General features: G+C 48.7%; 2 protein-coding genes across 2 annotated transcripts in view; one reads left to right on the forward strand and one right to left on the reverse strand.

Annotated features, from left to right (window-relative positions):
- LOC132808020 (structural maintenance of chromosomes protein 6-like) overlaps positions 1-4,916 on the reverse strand; it is a 74,545-nt gene extending 69,629 nt beyond the window's left edge. The window contains exon 1 of the mRNA XM_060821920.1: positions 4,879-4,916. The gene's annotated coding sequence lies outside the window, so the exon portion shown is untranslated. The remainder of the gene's footprint in view (positions 1-4,878) is intronic.
- Positions 4,917-5,204: 288 nt separating this feature from the next.
- The window catches only part of LOC132835993 (flap endonuclease GEN homolog 1), a 59,073-nt gene continuing 41,862 nt past the window's right edge, over positions 5,205-22,415 (forward strand). Inside the window, exon 1 of the mRNA XM_060855176.1 lies at positions 5,205-5,231. The gene's annotated coding sequence lies outside the window, so the exon portion shown is untranslated. The remainder of the gene's footprint in view (positions 5,232-22,415) is intronic.

The raw sequence follows: 22,415 nt of genomic DNA on the forward strand, positions 1-22,415 counted from the left end.
CACTGCACTGAGACTCTCTTTTATTAGTAAAGCTACCCTACATTCTTTTAATTTTTGTCTATTCCTTCAGAATATCAGCCACTCTTGGAATACTGATTCCCAATTTTGGTCTCCCTGCAACCCTGATAGCTATCAAATCATATTCATTTATTTTTACCTGCACTGTCGACTCATCTATCTTGTTAAAAATGCAGCATGCACTCAGAGAAAAAGCCTGAAGATATGACCTTATAGACTTATTATTTACTCTAGTCCTGATTTCTACTGCACTCCTCTGTATTCCATATTCCAAATCTTCTACCCCTTACTGTCAACATCAATTATCATTTAACTCTTCACTACCCTGCACATCTGCTCTCTTTCTTTCTAAATTTCAAACGCCCCTTCAGTCAAACACCTCTCCAATTGAGTTGTAAACTAATTAGTTTAGATTAAAAAGGCACATATGGAGCAAACATTGGAGAAATTTGATATTTTACAGCAGAATTTCATGTCCAACAGGAAACAAGTCTGTAGGATGACAAGATGGAAGTGTGGATCACTATCAAACTGGAGTTTGAATTCCAATTTCTCCATTTGTGATCACTGAAATTTTAGCACCAGGCCTGCTGGAAAATTATTTATAATTTACAAACATTTAGACATTTTAAAAAAAGGCAGTTGCTCCATTGCTATGTCTAGTTTAAAAAGAAATTAATGTACACATGTATTTCAGTGACAATTTCAGCAACATTCAACAAAAAGACAATACTGGCACAGCACCGAAAATACTGGCCCTTTTTACTAGATGTACCTCAAGATACACTGCTGAAAGAAATTCTTGGGAAATTTAAACTTCTGATGGGCAACTGCCCAACATCTGAAACCTTCCTGAAAAATCTCCAATTCTGACTTAAGTTATCATTAAGGAAGGTTCCAACTCCTTTAGTTTGACAGTTGCCCAGGTACGGTTATATAGATTTTAAAAACAAACATGCCCATCTCCTGTAAAATATAACAGAATCCATTAACTCCCTTCACATTCATTCATCGCAAAAGTTCTATCTTGCCCTCAACCTGTCGCGGCCCCTTCCTCTTCAACCACCTCCTGCCACTCTGCCCTTTAAACAGCTACATAAATGACAAATACAAGTTTACATTTATATACATCAATTTGTGAACCCGGGATAACTCAGAGCATTTTAACCACTGAAATCTCACTTAGCAGGATCCCACAAGAGCATTGTGGGAATGATTAGAAAGTCTGTCACTATGTTGATTGAAGGACAAATAATGGTCAAACAGTAGATTTAAAGAATTTTGGATCAGAAAAGAAACAAACTATTGAGAAAATCGCCATGTAGTTTCAGTTATCAATAATTTCATTGGAGAAAATAGAGTAATACCACTTCAGTACCATTGTCATGCTGTAGCATTTCTGGAAATAATATCTAAATAATAGAAATGCTGGACCTGCCACATCAAGCAACTGCTTGAAGTCAAAACATTAAAAATAGTGTCATGTTTTCTTGAAACTATACCTCTTCCACCTCCCCCCCCCCCCCCCACCCCCAAGGATTTTCAGGAAGTAAACACGACAGTTAAATAATTTTACCAACCTCTTTCAGTCGCAACATTATTTGAAATACACTTGGTTCATAATTTCTCAAGGCACTGTATTACAAACTTTCAAATCAACTATGTGCACTGTATTCATGACATTCTGAAATTAGTTATTTCTAAGGCTTCTCAGCCTGCTATTTATGCATAATCAGATTCTTTTGCTGAAGTTGCTAGAGTAACTATAATTGACTTCTAACTAGCTTTTTCACCTCATATCTCGTCTTCTCTCACTGGCATTCATTATTCTTGTTCTTGCTAAGAAAGAGATTTCATAATATTTGTCAAACGTGCACACATTGTACTCCATTAAAATATCTAATCTCCTGTTTATTTTATGGGGACTTTATGTCCAAATTCACAAAATTTAAAGTATAATCCCCAGCAAGTTCAACAATAACCAGAAGTGTTGAATTGAGTACTTGATTACATAAAAAAGGATTGAGGATACTTAAATGCACAGGACCAATGCTTAGGTCAGTCTGAATAATGTACCAAACTAAGGACTGAGGTAACATGTTCATTCATGTATAAACAATCAGTAACTGAGGAAGTGCTTGTTTGAAAACCATGCCAACACTTACAACAAACACAAGAGTGACATTATTGAAGATGATTGTTTCTTTTTACATTATGTTGAATTAATCAAAGCTCAAAATATCATGCTGAGTGAGCTGAGAGCGTGAATGATTCTTAGGCAACTTAACAGTTTGGAGGTAGGAACAAGTTACGGAGAGGAAGAAATGATCAACCTTTCCCGAATATAGGAAATCTGTAGTCAAAACTCGAATTAAATCTGAAGAAAATCAGTTCTTCTAACCTGCAACATTTGTAAATTGTGACTTTTAACTGACAAGTCAGCAACTTTTCATAAGTGAACTGGCCACCTTGTGTCTTTTTACCAACTAATGGAAGCATTGAAGGAAGACCATTAGAATCACTGAGATGTACAGCATGGAAACAGACCCTTCAGTCCAACTCAACATGCTGACCAGATATCCTAAACTAATTAGTCCCAAATTATGTTGACCAACAGAACAGTCATAAGGACCATCTCAACACAGAATCTGGGAACAAAGGCTAATGAACTGTCTTTCCAGAAATTCCCCCTCTGTTCAATAATCAATTTTCCTTGCTTGTTCATCTGTGTGTACATGTAAAGGGGAGTTTATAAAGGAACTAGTTTTAATTATCAAGATTATATACTGACAGTTTATAACTTTACCTAGAATTAGTCTAACTACTTGTAATAAAAGGTAATTCGAGTTCAGCACAGAAACCCAATTTGTGTTACTTATGGATTGAGGTATGAAATCCAGGTAAATGGGAAACTTTTGTGTACTGTATAACACCTTTAACTTGCATGATTATTCTGTGAATAAAGCAGATTGATTTCCAGTGCACTACCCCAGTTACTCACAACAGCTGATATAAAGGCAATGCAACGGGAAAATATAGGGTAGCTAGACAGAAATGATTTCCACTGATCAGCAGAACTAAGGATAAAAATACCAGTTTAAGAGTTAGACTTTTCAGGAGTTAAATTAGGAAATGGTTCCAAACACAAAAGGTAGAAGTTTGTAACGCTCTTCCACAAATAGCAACTCATGCTCAACCAATTGTTCATTTTAAATCTGGGCTCAACAGATTTGTGGCCCAAATGTTTTAAGGGACATAGGCAAAGGCAAGTTTGTGCAGCTGGACCATAGATTGAAGGATATCATACCTACAGGTCAGCGAGCAAACCTACACCCTATACAGATTAAAGTGCCAACTCTTGTTTCTATGTTTGTCACTGAACCTCAATTCCCCATTTAAATTGACCAATTCACGTTCCCTTAAAGTGTCCAGTGAATCCTACAACATGGAGTTTAAATGAGTACAAAGTTAAACACGCCCTCGCGTTTAAACAACTTGCACACACACACACACACACACACTACTCAAGCACACATAGTTATAACGATAAGAAATGGGACAGCTCAAAGCAGTGGTCCAGCAATATAGCTATTAAATAACTGAAATCAATACAAACAGCGTGTAGAGATGCTGGTGTTGGCCTGTGCTGAACAAAATCAAAAGTCACACAATACTAGGTTATAGCCCAATAGATTTACTTAAATCACAAGCTTTCACAGTGCTGTTCCTTCACCAGGTACAGTCACAATTCAAACATATTAATTACTGAAATATAAAATTTTGGTTTATTTTATAGTAAATAAAGATGGGTTCAGAGTCACTCTAGAATTTAATCTGCTTGAATCAGAGAAAATAAAAATCGCCACTCTGGTACTGACAGCTTGGGTGTATCCGATGTTAGTGAACTTTTGACAGCACCGTTGCTCAATGGTTAGCACTGCTGCCTCACAGCAGCAGCGACCCAGGTTCAATTCACACTTCGGGCGACTGTCTGTGTGGAGTTTGCACATTCTCCCTATGTCTGCGTGGGTTTCCTCCGGGTGCTCCGGTTTCCTCCCACAATCCAAAGATTAGGTGAATTGGCTGGGCTAATTTGCCCATAGTGTTAGGTGCATTTGTTATGGGTTAATTTTAGGGGAATAGATCTGGGTGGTTTGCTCTTCGGAGGGTCAGTCTGGACTTGTTGGGCTGAAGGGCCTACTTCCATACTGTAGAAAATCTAATCTATTACTTATTATAGATCAGACTAAGACATTCATTGTTGTAATACTACATAGTCCTAATGCACCTGTTGCAAAAAGCTACAGAGGAACTAATGGTGGCTGAAAGAAAGATTTACAAGAGTGATAGCTGAATAGAGATTGCATTCATCTCTTTACAAATCTCTATCAGATGAACATTTTTAAAGTGAAAAGAAGTGTTAAATCAGCCAAATGCCAAACAACAAATATTTATGCTTGGAGGAGAGGCCAAAACCAGAGACCATAAACATATGATAAGACAAATACATAATAAAGAGAAAGAGTTCTTAAACCTGGAGGAGTGATAATATCATAAGACTTAGTGAAGGCGAATACAGAGAAGCACATGGGGGCAAAGAGGAGAATACAGGGTCATATTTATGGGGTTAGATGAGGAGGGGTGAACGTTTCAGTGGAGCCTAAACACCGACCACACAATTCTCCTTCCAAGACCCTCTCTCCACTCTCTAACCCCATTCCCCCGCCCTCCTCCCGGGGGACTGCCCTGGGGCCCGTGAGACACATCTGGGCATCCACCGAGAGAAACCATCCGCGCAAGGAGCTGCTCGCCGACCCGGAATACGGGAGCCACCAGGACAGCACACAATAAGAGACTCACCGCGGTCGCTCCCGACCCAAATCCGCCGAAACTCAAGTTCAAACTTCAACCGCTGTGCGCACGCGCCGGAACAAACGGCCGCGCCTCACTTCCGGCCTGCGCATGTGCGCTGAGGCTGGCCCACCAGGAAGCCCAAACCGACAGGTTCCAAACTGCGCTTGCCCGTCTTTCCGCCGGGCTGTGTACACGCTAACCCAGCCCGTCTTTCAGGAGCAGGCTGTCCCGCATGCGCGGTAGTAGTGGCAGCATTGCGCAGGTTCGGGAGCCGTCACGGTCTCGCTCCCACGGGAGTGCGCATGCGCCTGCTTGCCGCGCCGTTTTTAACCGTTGGATGTGTTCGCTAATGATTCCAGGTTTGTGGCTGTCATTCAAACGCTGCGATAATTCCTCACTGCTACCTACACCGTCTATTATCATCTTATCATTCACTAGCTTGAATCGACAGAAACGGCGCAAAAAGGAGATAGGAACAGAGAGACAAAACCTGTACTCATGGAATAAACAGTTCATGGAGAAAGGGGAACTACAGGATACAGGGGAGAGGGAGAAGGGGGAGAGGGGAGGGGGGGAGAGAGAGGGAGGGGAAGAGGGATCGGGAAGAGATGGGGGGAATAGGGACGAGGGGAATAGGGACGGAGGGGAAGGGGAGGGGGGAATAGGGACGGGAGAAGGGGAGGGGGGAATAGGGACGGGGGGAAGAGGAAGGGGGAATAGGGATGGGGAAGAGGAAGGGGAATAGGGACGGGGGCAATGAGGGATAAGGACGGGGGAGATGATGGATAGGAAGGGGGGAGAGGGATAGGGAGGGGGTGAGAGGGATAGGAGGGGGTGAGAGGGATAGGAGGGGGTGAGAGGGATAGGGGAGAGGGATAGGGAGGGGGTGCGGAGAGGGATAGGGAGGGGGTGCGGAGAGGGATAGGGACGGGTGGGAGAGGGATGGGGTGGGAGAGGGCTAGGGACGGGGGGGGAGAGGGATAGGGACGGGGGGGAGAGGGATAGGGTCAGGGGAGGGATAGGGACGGGGGGGGATAGGGACAGGGGAGGGATAGGGATGGGGTGGGAGAGGGACAGGGGAGGGATGGGGTGGGAGAGGGATAGGGATGGGGTGGGAGAGGGATAGGGACGAGGGATGGATAGGGACGGGGGGAAGAGGGATAGGGACGGGGGGGAAGAGGGATAGGGACGGGGGGGAAGAGGGATAAGGACGGGGGAGGGATAGGGACAGGGGAGGGATAGGGATAGGGTCAGGGGAGGGATAGGGATGGGGTGGGAGAGGGACAGGGGAGGGATGGGGTGGGAGAGGAATAGGGACGAGGGATGGATAGGGATGGGGGAGAGGGATAGGGACGAGGGAGGGATAGGAATGGGGGAAGAGGGACGGGGGGGAGAGGGAGGGTGAGAGGGATAGGGATTGGGGGAGGGGGAGAGGGATAGGGAAGTGGGAGAGTGATGGAGGGTAAGAGGGAGAGGGATGGGGGGAAGAGGATGGGGAGAGGGACGGGGGAGGGGAAGAGGATGGGGAGAGGGACGGGGAGGGGAAGAGGATGGGGAGAGGGACGGGGAGGGGAAGAGGATGGGGAGAGGGACGGGGGGGACAGAGGGAGGGGAAGGGGGGAGAGGGATAGGGAGGGGAAGGGGGGAGAGGGATAGGGAGGGGAAGGGGGGAGAGGGATAGGGAGGGGAAGGGGGGAGAGGGATAGGGAGGGGAAGGGGGAGAGGGATAGGGACGGGGGAGGGATAGGGACAGGGGGAGAGGGTTAGGGACGGGGGGAGAGGGATAGGGACGGGGTGGGAGAGGGATAGGGACGGGAGAGGGATAGGGACGAGGGATGGATAGGGAGGGGGGGGAGAGGGATAAGGACGGGGGAGTGATAGGGACAGGGGTGGGAGAGGGATAGGAACGGGGTGGGAGAGGGATAGTGATGGGGAGGGATGGGGTGGGAGAGGGATAGGGACGAGGGAGGAATAGGGACGGGGGAGGGGAAGAGGATGGGGAGAGTGACGGGGGAGGGGAAGAGGATGGGGAGAGAGACGGGGGAGGGCAAGAGGATGGGGAGAGTGACGGGGGAGGGGAAGAGGATGGGGGGAGGGGAAGGGGGAGAGGGATAGGGAGGGAGAGAGGGATAGGGAGGGGAAGGGGGGAGAGGGATAGGGAGGGGAAGGGGGGAGAGGGATAGGGAGGGGAAGGATGGGAGATGGATAGGGACGGGGGAGGGATAGGGACGGGGGAGGGAGAGGGATAGGGACGGGGGGGGAGAGGGATAGGGACAGGGGGGGAGAGGGATAGGGACAGGGGGGGAGAGGGATAGGGACGGGGGGGAGAGGGATGGGGGGGGGGGGAGAGGGATAAGGATGGGGGGGAAGAGGGATAAGGACGGGGGAGTGATAGGGACAGGGGAGGGATAGGGACAGGGGTGGGAGAGGGATGAGGTGGGAGAGGGATAGGAACGGGCTGGGAGAGGTATAGTGACAGGGGAGGGATGGGGTGGGAGAGGGATAGGGACGAGGGACGGATAGGAATGGGGAAGAGGGACGGGGAGGAGAGGGATACGGATGGGGGGGATAGGGAGGGTGAGAGGGATAGAGATTGGGGGAGGGGGAGAGGGATAGGGATGGGGGAGGGGGAGAGGGATGGGGGAAGAGGATAGGGAGAGGGACGGGGGAGGGGAAGAGGATGGGGAGAGGGACGGGGAGGGGAAGAGGATGGGAAGAGGGACGGGAAGAGGATGGGGAGAGGGACGGGAAGGGGAAGAGGATGGGGAGAGGGACGGGGAGGGGAAGAGGATGGGGAGAGTGACGGGGGAGGGGACGGAGGATGGGGAGAGTGACGGAGGATGGGGAGAGTGACGGAGGATGGGGAGAGTGACGGGGGAGGGGAAGAGGACGGGGAGGGGAAGAGGACGGGGAGGGGAAGAGGAGGGGGAGGGGAAGAGGACGGGGAGGGGAAGAGGATGGGGAGGGGGACGGGGGGGGGAAGAGGACGGGGAGGGGAAGAGGATGGGGAGAGGGACGGGGAGGGGAAGAGGACGAGGAGGGGAAGAGGACGAGGAGGGGAAGAGGATGGGGAGAGGGACGGGAGAGGGGACAGAGGGAGGGGAAGGGGGGAGCGGGATAGGGAGGGGAAGGACGGGAGAGGGATAGGGAGGGGAAGGGGGGGAGAGGGATAGGGAGGGGAAGGGGGGGAGAGGGATAGGGAAGTGGGAGAGTGATGGGGGAGGGTAAGAGGGATAGGGATGGGGGGAGGGGAAGAGGATGATGGGGATGGGGGAGGGGAAGAGGATGGGGAGAGGGATGGGGGAGGAGAAGGGGGGGAGGGGAAAGGGGGGAGAGGGAGGGATAGGGAGGGGAAGGGGGGAGGGATAGGGAGGGGGAGAGGGATAGAGAGGGGAAGGGGGAGAGGGATAGGGAGGGGAAGGAGAGGAGAGGGATAGGGAGGGGAAGGGGGGAGAGGGATAGGGAGGGGAAGGGGGAGAGGGATGGGGAGGGGGGAGAGGGATAGGGAGGGGAGGGGGGAGAGGGGAAGAGGAAGGGGGAGGGGGAGAGGGATAGGAAGGGGGGGGGGGGGAGAGGGATAGTGAGGGAAGGGGGGCAGAGGGATAGGGAGGGGAGAGGGGAAGAGGAGGGGGGAGAGGGATAGGGAGGGGAAGGGGGGCAGAGGGATAGGGAGGGGAGAGGGGAAGAGGAGGGGGGAGAGGGATAGTGAGGGGAGGGGGGAGAGGGGAAGAGGAAGGGGGAGAGGGATAGAGACGGGAAGGGGGGAGAGGGATAGAGACGGGAAGGGGGGGAGAGGGATAGAGAGGGGAAGGGGGGAGAGGGATAGGGAGGGGAAGGGGGTGAGGGATAGGGTGGGGGAGAGGGATAGGGAGGGGAATTGGGGGAGAGGGATAGGGAGGGGAAGGAGGAGAGGGATAGGGAGGGGAAGGGGGAGAGGGATAGGGAGGGGAAGAGGGATAGGGAGGGGGAGAGGAAGGGGGAGAAGAGTGGGGTGAGGGGAGAGGGATGTGGGGGAAGAGGATGGGGAGAGAGACGGGGGAGGGGGAGAGGGATGGGGGGAGGGGAAGATGAAGGGGGAGAGGGAAGGGGGAGGGGAGAGGAGAGGGAGAGGGGAGGGGGGAGAGGGGAAGAGGAAGGGGGGGGGTGGGAGAGGGATAGCAAGGGGGAGGGGGGGAGAGGGATAGGGAGGGGAAGGGGGGAGAGGGATAGGGAGGGGAAGGGGGGAGAGGGATTGGGAGGGGAAGGGGGGAGAGGGATAGGGAGGGGAAGGGGGGGAGAGGGATAGGGAGGGGAAGGGGGGGAGAGGGATAGGGAAGTGGGAGAGTGATGGGGGAGGGTAAGAGGGATAGGGATGGGGGGAGGGGAAGAGGATGATGGGGATGGGGGAGGGGAAGAGGATGGGGAGAGGGATGGGGGAGGAGAAGGGGGAGAGGGGAAGAGGGAGGGGAAAGGGGGGAGAGGGAGGGATAGGGAGGGGAAGGGGGGAGGGATAGGGAGGGGGAGAGGGATAGAGAGGGGAAGGGGGAGAGGGATAGGGAGGGGAAGGAGAGGAGAGGGATAGGGAGGGGAAGGGGGGAGAGGGATAGGGAGGGGAAGGGGGAGAGGGATGGGGAGGGGGGAGAGGGATAGGGAGGGGAGGGGGGAGAGGGGAAGAGGAAGGGGGAGGGGGAGAGGGATAGGAAGGGGGAGGGGGGGAGAGGGATAGTGAGGGAAGGGGGGCAGAGGGATAGGGAGGGGAGAGGGGAAGAGGAGGGGGGAGAGGGATAGGGAGGGGAAGGGGGGCAGAGGGATAGGGAGGGGAGAGGGGAAGAGGAGGGGGGAGAGGGATAGTGAGGGGAGGGGGGAGAGGGGAAGAGGAAGGGGGAGAGGGATAGAGACGGGAAGGGGGGAGAGGGATAGAGACGGGAAGGGGGGGAGAGGGATAGAGAGGGGAAGGGGGGAGAGGGATAGGGAGGGGAAGGGGGTGAGGGATAGGGTGGGGGAGAGGGATAGGGAGGGGAATTGGGGGAGAGGGATAGGGAGGGGAAGGAGGAGAGGGATAGGGAGGGGAAGGGGGAGAGGGATAGGGAGGGGAAGAGGGATAGGGAGGGGGAGAGGAAGGGGGAGAAGAGTGGGGTGAGGGGAGAGGGATGTGGGGGAAGAGGATGGGGAGAGAGACGGGGGAGGGGGAGAGAGGGATGGGGGGAGGGGAAGATGAAGGGGGAGAGGGAAGGGGGGAGGGGAGAGGAGAGGGAGAGGGGAGGGGGGAGAGGGGAAGAGGAAGGGGGAGGGTGGGAGAGGGATAGCAAGGGGGAGGGGGGGAGAGGGATAGGGAGGGGAAGGGGGGAGAGGGATTGGGAGGGGAAGGGGGGAGAGGGATAGGGAGGGGAAGGGGGGCAGAGGGATAGGGAGGGGAGAGGGGAAGAGGAGGGGGGAGAGGGATAGTGAGTGGAGGGGGGAGAGGGGAAGAGGAAGGGGGAGGGGGGAGAGGGATAGAGACGGGAAGGGGGGGAGAGGGATAGGGAGGGGAATTGGGGGAGAGGGATAGGGAGGGGAAGGAGGAGAGGGATAGGGAGGGGAAGGGGGAGAGGGATAGGGAGGGGAAGGGGGGAGAGGGATAGGGAGGGGAAGAGGGATAGGGAGGGGGAGAGGAAGGGGGAGAAGAGTGGGGTGAGGGGAGAGGGATGTGGGGGAAGAGGATGGGGAGAGAGACGGGGGAGGGGGAGAGGGATGGGTGGAGGGGAAGATGAAGGGGGAGGGGGGAGAGGGATAGGGAGGGGAAGGAGGTATAGGGAGGGGAAAGGGGGCAGAGGGATAGGGAGGGGAAGGGGGGCAGAGGGAGGGGAGAGGGGAAGAGGAAGGGGGAGGGGGGAGAGGGATAGAGACGGGAAGGGGGGGAGAGGGATAGGGAGGGGAAGGGGGGAGAGGGATAGGGAGGGGAAGGGGGGGAGAGGGATAGGGAGGGGAAGGGGGGGTGAGGGATAGGGAGGGGAAGGGGGGAGAGGGATAGGGAGGGGAAGGGGGAGAGGGATAGGGAGGGGAAGGGGGGAGAGGGATAGGGAGGGGGGAGAGGGATAGGGAGGGGGAGAGGAAGGGGAGAAGAGTGGGGTGAGGGGAGAGGGATGTGGGGGAAGAGGATGGGGAGAGAGATGGGGGAGGGGGAGAGGAAGAAGGAGAGGGATGGGGGGAGGGGAAGATGAAGGGGGAGGGGAGAGGAGAGGGAGGGAGGAGAGGGGTGGAGGGGAGGGAGGAGAGGGGTGGAGGGGGTAGGGGTGAGGGAGGGAGTTGAAGGAGTGAGGGAGGGGAAGGGAGGGAGAGGAGGGGGGAGGGAGAAGGGGCAGAGAGGAGGGAAGGGAGAGAGATAGGGGTGGGGTGAGAGGGGAGGGGAGAACTGGATAGAGAGAGGGGGGAGAGGGGAATTGGATAGGGAGGGGGAGGGGGACTGGATAGAGAGAGAGGGGGGAACTGGATAGAGAGAAAGCGGGGGGGGGGAACTGGGTAGAGAGAGAGGGGGGGAACTGGATAGAGAGGGGGGGAACCGGATAGAGAGAGAGGGGGGAACCGGGTAGAGAGAGAGGGGGGAACCGGATAGAAAGGGGGGTGGGGAACTAGATAGAGAGTGGGGGAGCTGGATAGAGGGAGAGGGGGAGCTGGATAGAGGGGGACGGGGAAACTGGAGAGAGAGTGGGGGAGAAGGGAACTGGAGAGAAAGAGTGGTTGAGGGGGGAACTGGATAGAGAGAGGGGTGAGGGGGGAACTGGATAGAGAGAGGGGTGAGGGGGGAACTGGATAGAGAGAGGGGTGAGGGGGGAACTGGATAGAGAGAGGGGTGAGGGGGAACTGGATAGAGGGGGGAGGGGCAACTGGATAAAGAGTGGAAGGGGGGAACTGGATACAGAGACTGGATACAAAGAGAGAGGGGGAGTGGGGAACTGGATACAAAGAGAGAGGGGGAGGGGGAACTGGATACAAAGAGAGTGGGGGAGGGGGAACTGGATACAGAGAGAGGGAGGGGTGAACTGGATGCAGAGAAAGGGGGAAACTGGATACAGAGAGAAGGGGGGAACTGGATACAGAGAGAAGGGGGGAACTGGATACAGAGAAGGAGGGGGGAACTGGATACAGAGAGAGAAGGGGAGGTGCGAACTGGATACAAAGAGAAAAGGGGAGGGGGTAACTGGATATAGAGAGAGAAGGGGAGGGGGGGAACTAGATACAGAGAGAGAAGGGGGTAACTGAATACAGAGAGAGGAGAAACATTAATGTTCATGAAACATTAGCATCAGTCCTGGAGAAGAAGAGAGCTGTCTGGAAGGGATGGGCGTGACCTGAATCCTGCTGGTACCAGAGTCATAGCAAATTGCATAACTAGGACTATAGTTAAGGCTTTAAACTAAATAGTGGTTTTCAGTTGCATAGAAAATTATAGTATCAAAAGTAGGATTGCTGGTTAGTGTTGATATTTATCATTACCAGAAAATCAAAGGGAGGGATAGAATGTTTGGGTTTCGTCTTGCAGTAAAGAAGCATAAAAGTTTAGGGAAACTTGATAATAGAACGAACTGAAAGGCTTTGCATCTTAGTACATGAAGCATTGGAATATGGTAGATGAACTGATGCCATAAATTGTGAGGTCTCAGAACTTTGAACCACTTAAAGGAGGGGATGGCTCAGGAGAGGTTACTAAAAGTTCCAGAACAAGTAAGAGGATGGAGAGTATGGAAAAGGTCAGGAATCTAAGTACAGATGCGGCAGATAAGGGGGAATGACCTTTTTTTGGGAGGGGGGGCACACAGTTAATGCAGGACTGAGAGTGTTGTACTTAAGTACAAGCAGTATACCAATTAAAGTAAATGGGCTTATAATACTGACTGTCGGTATCACAGAAATGTGGCTGCAAGGGCATTAGGGCCAGCAACAAAATAGGAGAAAGTGAGGACTGCAGATGCTGGAGATCAGAACTGAAAATGTGTTGCTGGAAAAGCGCAGCAGGTCAGGCAGCATCCAAGGAGCAGGAGAGTTGACATTTCGGGCATGAGCCCTTTCCTGCCTGACCTGCTGCGCTTTTCCAGCAACACATTTTCAGCCCAGTAACAAAATATCCAAGGAGACATGTCCTGTTGAATATACAGGCAGAGAAAGCACAGTTGCCTTGTCAGTAGGAAGTTAAATTTAAATCAATAACAAGTGTTAAAGGGAAGGGAAGTGTAGAATATGTAAGGGTAGAGTTGAGGGACTGCAAAGGGTAAACAATGCTGATGGGAGTTATGAACAGGCCTCCTAACAGTATCAGGGTGGAGGGAGAAAGTAAATTTGGGGGATAGAAAAGGCATGCAAGAAAAACACTATTACAATAATCATGGGAGACTCAATATGCAGGTGGATTGTGAAAATTAGGTTTGTAGTAGATCCCATAAAAAGGAATTTGTGGGATGTGTACAAGATGGTTTTTTTGGGAGCAGTGTGTAGTAGGTCCTGTTAGGGAACAAGCAATTCTGGATTTGATATGAAATTTGTTAGGAAGGTAATTCCTGAAGAAGGGCTTATACCTGAAATGTCGATTCTCCTGCTCCTCGGATGCTGCCTGGACTGCTGTGTTTTTCCAGCACCACATTTTTCAACTCTGGTCTCCAGCATCTGCAGTCCTCACTTTCTCCTAGAAAGGTGAAGTACCCCTAGGAGTCAGTGATGACAACATGATAGAATTCATCCTGCAGTATGAGGGGGAGAAGCTTGAATTAGATGTGGCAGTGTTATGATTGAGTAAAGTTAACTATAAAGACATGGGAGAGGAGCTGGCCAGAGGTTGATTGGAAGTTGAAACAAGCTGGGAAGATGGTGGAGCTGCAGTGGCAAGTTCTGGAGGTAATTTGGGAGGCACAGCAGAAATTAAGCCCACGAGAGAAAAAATATTAAGGGATTCATTGAAGTGATGAATCAGAAATTCAGTTCTAGCAATATCATATATGCTGAAATACATTATGCTGCTATTTGATCCCCAGCTCTCTCTGTTGGTTTCTGTGAGAAATGCATCTTTGATGGAATGATATCGAAACTCCTAACCCTTGCACATTTCTGATACAATGCATTTTCTATAATTGAATCTGCAGCTGTTGTCAGAATTTCCTTACGTGTCTTAATGGATTCCATTCTGTGCTCAAATTTGCCTATAAAATGAAGCTGTCCAATGAGCTTCCATTCTTCAATTAGGCCAGTGAAATTCAGTGCCTGATGTGATGCTAGGTTTGTAAGTCACAAGTCCCAAAGACTGGTGGTCATATCAAACAGCACATCCCTTCAGCTGTTCACAACAAACAAAGTGCTGGCTGTACACAAATAACCTGACTTACAAAACTGACAAAGCAGTGTGCAACATTACATATTAATATGCAAATACTTACACTGTCAACCATCTTCGGATTGTCAATTTGGATTAGCATGGTACACTCGCATAAATTGGAAGCTACATATATTAATATACAGGGCGCTGTTGTTTACAGACAGAAGGAACATGTAGACACAATGTACTGGGTTTCTACTCAACTAGATATGTGACAGCCATTCACTGGTTTGTTTCTCAGGACAATGCCCTAATTAATCAGAGTCAACCTGCCTAGTTTAAACTTTTTAAAAATACTTTTTGGAAGTTAACTGCTAGTAATCATCTAACTGATGCATACTCCATGACAATGTCTTGACTGATCAGGTTCTACTTGCCAATCAATCAGCAATCTTCTCCCATACAGTACAGATGTTGTTTTACCTTTATTTTTGCATTTCTTAGAAGTTGTCCTGATGATTACTGGACAGAAAATTTTGACAAAGTATGTATCTTTTCAGCAATACTGAAATTAGAGATATGATATTATGCTGCTGAAAGGGAAGGGGAGTTAGAATAACATGGAAAGTCTGGGAAGCAGCCAAAGCCAGGAGAGATAAAAGGATTAGATGTAATGAAACAATAGACTAGGGACGTTGTAACAGTTGGTTGGGTCCCAAAGGACTTAGTTGCCAGACTAGGTTTGCAACAGGTGGTGAAGAACCAACAAGAGGAGAAAAATATTTGACCTCATCCTGTCCAATTTGCCTACCATAAATGCACATGTCTACGATCATATCAGTCGGAGTGACCAGCTCTGAGCTCTAAGGATACCTTCCATTGTATTCTATGGCACTAACATAATGCTAAATGAATTTTAGACAGATCTAGCAATTCAGAACTGGATGTCCATGAGACTGTGAACCATCAACAGCAACATAATTGAATTCAAACACAATCTGCAACATTATACTTGACATATGTCCTCACGCCTTTACTCTCAAACCAGGGGACCAGCCCTAGTTCACTGAAGAGTGCACTAACCACTAGACAAGCCTAAAAATTACGTGTTAACCTGGTGAAACTACAACACAGGACTGATTACGTGGCAATAAAAAAAGAAGCAGCAAGTGATCAACAGAGTTAAAGTGATTCCACGTCAATTGACCCATTTTAGCCTCCTGCCGAGGTCCCCGGCATCACAGATGCCAGTCTTCAGTAAATTTGAATGTCAGATTGAGTTCTGTCAGGGTCTCATCTCTTAACCTCTTGGTTAAAACATAGATAAAAGAGCTGAACTCCAGAGGTGAAGTAGCAATGATTACCCTTGCCATCATGGCCATACCAGATCAAATGTGGCATCAAGGGGTCCCAGCAAAACTGGACCCATGGGAAAACTCTGCTGATTGGAGTCAAAGGGAGGTGATTGTGGTTTTTTTGAGGTCAATTAACTCAGCCTCAGGAGATCTTCAGGACTATATCCTAGGCTCAACTATCCTCTGATGCCTCAACAATGACCTTACCTCCTACAGTTCACTGATGATTGCACATTGTTCAGCGCCATTTGGGACTCTTCACATACTGAAGCACTCCATGTTCAAATGATTTCTGGGCTTGAGCTGACAAATGGCAAGAATCATTTGTGTCACACAAATGCCAAGTGACAACCATCTTCAACAAGAGAAGATCTAATCATCACCTCTTGACATTCATTGTATTACCAGAGCTGAATACCAACTTATCAATATCATAGTATTGACGCGAAGCTCAACTGGATTCTGAATACAACAAGAGTCGGTGAGAGGCTGAGAATCTTAAAGCAAGTAACTCACTTAGAGTTCCCATTACCTGTCTACCGCCTAAAAGACACAAGTCAGAATTGTAACAATACTCTCCACATGCATGACTCCAACTATACGCAATAAACATGACACCATCCATGACAAAACAATTCACTTTATTGACACCACAACCTCAAAACGTGTGTGGGGGGATTGAGTCAGGCATTGCATTGCAGAAATTTATCATGGCTCCTCAAACAACACCTTTAAAATCCACAGCAGATACTCAGGAAAACTACCATCTAGAAATTGCCTTCCAAGCAGCCTATCATACAAATTTTGAAATATGCCAGCTTTCCTTCAGTGTCACTGGCTCAGAATCCTAGAGGTCCCTCCCTAATAGCACTGTGGGCATACCAACCCCAATGAACAGCAGTTGTTTAAGAAGGCAGCTCACCACTACCAACTTAAGGGCAACTAATAATGGGGAGTAATAATAGCTGGCTCAACTGCCGGAGCCTATATACCCTGGATGAATTACAAAGAAAGGTTGTTGTAAACAAACAAAACACAGATTTCTTCCCTACCTTTTAGCAGTCTGCCATTGCTGATCATATTGATGCTGGAGACCATTCAGCTCATTGTTTTCTATGCATCATACCATCATAACTTTTAAACCACTTGCCCAAGTTAATTTTTTTAAGCTGACTGTCTTAATACCCTTGTGGTCATTTTAATTAAGTTTGTAACACATGTTATAGATCCTATTCCTCACTCTCAAACTGAAAATCAAATTCTCCCGTATTATCGTTACTCCTTTCTTTTTCGTTATACATAATCAGGTCCAAATTTTTTATTTCAAAAATATATTTTATTCATAAAAATATTTTGATAGCTATACAATTGATGATGCCATTCATATGTATACATTACATTTCTTCACATGCACAGATAAGACTGAATCGTTTGTATGTACGAGTCTGTATGTTGACCATCCAGATGTTTAGCTGAGGCGTCAGCAGAACCCAATTATTGAGTGGGCCGTCTGTTCTTCTTAGGCAGGCAGACCTTATACAGTGGTCTTTCCCCACCGCGCCTTGGCGGCAGCTGCCCTAAGCCTCAGCATGTCCCTCAGCACGTAGTCCTGGACTTTGGAAAGTGCCAGTTCTGCAGCACTCAGTCGAGGTCAACTCCTTCAGTTGGAAGATCAACAGGTTTCGGGCAGACCAAAGAGCGTCTTACACCAAGTTGATGATCCTCCAGGTACAGTTGATGTTCGTCTCAGTGTGCGTTCGGGGGAACAGACCATAGAACACGGAGTTCCACGTCATGGAGCTGCTCGGGATGAACCTCGACAAACACCACTGCAATCCTCTCCAGACTTCTTTTGCAAAGGCACATTCCAGAAGGAGGTGTGTGACAGTCTTGTCCTCTCCACAGCCCCTTCGAGGGCAGTGCGGAATGGGGCAGAGAGTCCGGGAGTGAATGAAGAATCTCACCAGCAAAGCCCTTCTCACCACCAGCCAAGCCATGTCTTGGTGCTTGTTTGAAAGCTCTGGCCATGAGGCATTCTGCCAAATGACTTTGACAGTCTGCCCAGGGAACTGCTCAACAGGATCCGCCCTCTCCTTTTCCCGAAGGGTCTTGAGGACACTACGTGCTGACCACTTCCTGATGGTCTTGTGGTCAAAGATGTTTTTCTTCATAAATTTCTCCGTGAAGGACAGGTGGTACGGAGTGATCCAACCATTTGGAGCATTCTGCAGCACGAGGCTAGGCCCATCCTTCGCAACACTGGGGTCAGGTAGACCCTCAGTACATAGCGACACTTAGACCGTAAGACATAGTAGTGGAAGTAAGGCCATTCGGCCCATCGAGTCCACTCCGCCATTTAATCATGACTGACGGGCATTTCAACTCCACTTACCCGCATTCTCCCTGTAACCCTTAATTCTTGTGACATCAAGAATTTATCAATCTCTGCCTTGAAGACATTTAGCGTCCCGGCCTCCACTGCACTCCACGGCAATGAATTCCACAGGCTCACCACTCTCTGGCTGAAGAAATGTCTCTGCATTTCTGTTCTGAATTTACCCCCTCTAATATTAAGGCTGTGCCCACAGGTCCTAGTCTCCCCACCTAACGGAAACAATTTCTTAGCGTCCACCCTTTCCAAGCCTTGTAAGTTTCTATTAGATCTCCCCTTAACCTTCTAAACTCCAATGAGTACAATCCCAGGATCCTCAGCCGTTCCTCGTATGTTAGACCTACCATTCCAGGGATCATCCGTGTCAGTGTCAGTATGTCCCTCCTGAGGTGTGGGGACCAAAACTGGACACAGTACTCCAAATGGGGCCTAACCAGAGCTTTATAAAGTCTCAGTAGCACATCGCTGCTTTTATATTCCAACCTTCTTGAGATAAATGACAACATTGCATTTGCTTTCTCAATCATGGATTCAACCTGCATGTTTACCTTTAGAGAATCCACGACTCACACTCCCAGATCCCTTTGTACTTTGGCTTTATGAATTTTCTCACCGTTTAGAAAGTAGTCCATGCTTGTATTCTTTTTTCCAAAGTGCCAGACCTCGCATTTGTTCACATTGAACTTCATCAGCCATTTCCTGGACCACTCTCCCAAGCTGTCTAGATCCTTCTGCAGCCTCCCCACTTCCTCAGTACTACCTGTCTGTCCACCTATCTTCGTATCATCGGCAAACTTCGCTAGAATTCCCCCAGCCCCTTCATCCAGATCATTAATATATAACGTGAACAACTGCGGCCCCAACTTGTCACCGGGACAAGCGGGACACCACTTGTCACCGGCTGCCATTCCGAAAAAGAACCTCTTATCCCAACTCTCTGCCTTCTGTCAGACAGCCAATCCTCAATCCATGCCAGTAGCTCACCTCAAACACCATGGGCCCTCACCTTACTCAGCAGCCTCCCATGTGGCACCTTATCAAAGACCTTTTGGAAGTCTAGATAGACCACATCCTCTGGGTTTCCCTGGTCTAACCTACTTGTCACCTCTTCGAAGAATTCTAACAAGTTTGGCAGGCACGACCTCCCCTTACTAAATCCATGTTGACTTGTTCTAATCCGACCCTGCTCTTCCAAGAATTTAGAAACCTTATCCTTAATGATGGATTCTAGAATTTTACCAACAACCGAGGTTAGGCTAATTGGCCTATAATTTTCCATCTTTTGTCTTGATCCTTTCTTGAACAATGGGGTTAAAACAGCGGTCTTCCAATCATCCAGGACTTTCCCTGACTCCAGTGACTTTTGAAAGATCTCAACCAACGCCTCCGCTATTTCCTCAGCCAACTCCCTCAGAACTCTAGGATGTAGCCCATTGGGGCCAGAAGTTTTGTCAATTTTAAGACCTTTTAGCTTTTCTAGCACTATCTCTTTTGTAATGGCAACCATACTCAACTCAGCCCCTGACTCCCTTTAATTGTTGGAATATTACTCATGTCTTCCACTGTGAAGACTGACGCAAAGTACTTACTAAGTTCTCCAGCTATTTCCTTATTTCCCATCACTAGCCTTCCAGCATCAATTTGAAGTGGCCCAATGTCTGCTTTTGCCTGTCGTTTGTTTCTTATGTATTGAAAGAAACTTTTACTATCATTTCTAATATTATTGGCTAGTCTACCTTCATATTTGATCCTCTCCTTCCTTATTTCTCTCTTTGTTATCCTCTGTTTGTTTTTGTAGCCTTCCCAATCTTCTGATTTCCCAGTGCTCTTGGCCACTTTATAGGACCTCTCTTTTTCTTTGATACATTTCATGACTTCCTTTGTCAGCCATAGCTGTCTAATCCCTCCCTGGATAATCTTTCTTTTCTCTGGGATGAACCTCTGTACTGTGTCCTCAATTATACCCACAAACTCTTGCTATTTTTGCTCGACTGTTCCCTGCTAGGCTCTGCTTCCAGTCGATTTTTGTCAGTTCCTCTCTCATGCCCTCATAATTACCTTTGTTTAACTGTACACCATTACATCCGATTTTGCCTTCTCTCTTTCAAACTGCAGACTGAACTCTACCATATTATGATCGCTGCTTCCTAAGTGTTCCCTTACTTTAAGGTCTTTTATAAAGTCTGGTTTATTACATAGCACTAGGTCCAAAATAGCCTGCTCCCTTGTGGGCTCCATGACAAGCTGTTCCAAAAAGCCATCCTGTAAGCATTCCAAGAATTCCCTTTCTTTAGATCCACTGGCAACATTATTTACCCATCCACCTGCATATCGAAGTACCCCATGATCACCGTGACTTTGCCTTTCTGACATGCCTTTTCTATTTCCCGGTACATGTTGCGCTTCTGGTCCTGACCACTGTTAGGAGGTCTGTACATAACTCCCGTTATGGTTTTTTTTGCCTTTGTGGTTCCTCAATTCCACCCACAGACGCCACATCATCTGACCCTATGTCATTCAGTGCCATAGATTTAACCTTGTTCTTAACTAACAAGGTCACCCTGCCCCCTCTGCCCACCTCCCTGTCTTTTCGATAAGTTGTAAATCCTTGGATGTTTAACTGCCAGTCCTGAACCCCCTGCAACCATGTCTCTGTGATCCCTACCACATCATAATCATTCACGATGATCTGTGTCGTTAGTTCATCTACTTTGTTACGAATGCTACGAGTATTCAGGTAAAGTGCCTTAATGCTAACATTCTTATCATTAGAGATATTGGAAGTCATAAGATGTCCTAAGTTTTCCTTCCTTTTTGTTGCATTCCTAATCTGCCTCAAGGTTAAATCCATCTGCATACATGCTATCCTCCTGCTTATCTTTCCATTTAACTCCATACTCCCTGTTGCTTTCACTTTCCCTTCCCCCCAAATCAGAAGTTTAAGGTCCTACTGACCACCCTATTTATCCTCTTCGCTAGAACATTGGTACCAGATCCAACGGTGCAGATTGGTCCCAATGGTACAGATCCCCCCAGTTCCAAAACTGATGCCAATGCCCCATGAAATGGCATCCCTCTTTCCCACACCAATCCCTTAGCCACGTGTTTACTTCCCTAATTTTCTTATCCCTCTTGGTGTTTATGTACCGGGGATCCATGCACAGCTTGATGCAGCCACACACAAAGGTGGCCTTCAGGGTGAGGGTAGCATTGGGTGCGTTTTCTCCCCCGTTGCCCAGATCTTTACACATTGTGTCCCTCCGGTCCCGGTCCATCTTTGATCTCCACATAAAGTGGAAGATGGCCCGGGTAACTGCGGCGGCACAGGTTCTGGGAATAGGCCAGATCTGTGGCACATATAACATAATCAGGTCCAAATATTCTTGTTTTTGGCCAGCTTCAGAGCACATTGTTTTAAGAAACTGTCCCAACTATATTGTAAAAACATTCCTCCCCCAATACCTTTGCCAAATTGAATTACCCATCAATTTGAAAAGTGGAGTAACTAGTGATTACTGAGTCTCCTTCTTACAAGACTACTTCATTCCTTGCTGGCATCTCTCAGTCTGTAGATGGAGACCATGAGTTATACACTAGCTTTCAAAGGGAGCTGATGTATCTATACCGCAAGTTAAAATATTTTCATTTTGAAGGGGTCCTCTTGCGATATTCTCGAAGTTTACTTTTTGATATTCAGGCATCCCCTTTTTTATTCTCAAATTTCGTTATTAATTGATGTACTCATGTTGTAAGACTCCCTTCTTTATGTGTGTTCTTGTTTGGAGTACTTCGATTGTTAGAAACAAAATCGTCAAACTATGTCAAACAAAGTCACAACACAGGCAACAAGAATTCCAAGTCACTATAGTATTTAAATTGGTTTAAGATATCAGATGTGTAAAGAAAAAATGTGACACACCCATAAAGCCACATGACTTCGTGGTTTTGTTTTTTCAGTCATGGGGTGTGGGCGTTGCTGGCTGGGCCAGCATTTATTACCTGATTGTCTTTGAAAAAGAATGCGGTGAGCTACATTCTTGAACTGCTGCAGCCCATTTGATGTAGGCTGCAATATCTTTTTGGAGCAAATTTCTGGATTTTGCCCCCAGCAGCACTGAAGGAACAATGACATATTTCCGAGTCTCGTTTATTTCTAATGTATTTCCAGTAATTCACAATTTGAGATACTTTAGGTCTAGTAAAACAAATGTAAAGCTTTATGGAATAAAACTATTTCACATTAAATTATCAAATTGATAGTGTCTATTGCAATACTAATTTACATACAAGAAACAACTTTTTTTTGGTTCAAAACTGCTCTGTTCCCTTTGCAACTACATTTCCCACATTGCAGTCCATTCCCTTTTACCACCTTCCTCTTTCCTTAGCTGCCTATCTTTGCCTTTTCCTTTTCTACCCTCGTTATCCTCCTTTGCAGACTTAATTTTTTTCTTGGCCTTGCAAGCCTCGTTTCCCATTCATCCTCTGGCCCTGCTGCCTTAGGCATTGGCGGTTGTGCTTTACACGGTTGCTCCCT

The sequence above is a fragment of the Hemiscyllium ocellatum genome, chromosome 3, assembly GCF_020745735.1.
Source record: "Hemiscyllium ocellatum isolate sHemOce1 chromosome 3, sHemOce1.pat.X.cur, whole genome shotgun sequence".
Lineage (NCBI taxonomy): Eukaryota > Metazoa > Chordata > Chondrichthyes > Orectolobiformes > Hemiscylliidae > Hemiscyllium > Hemiscyllium ocellatum.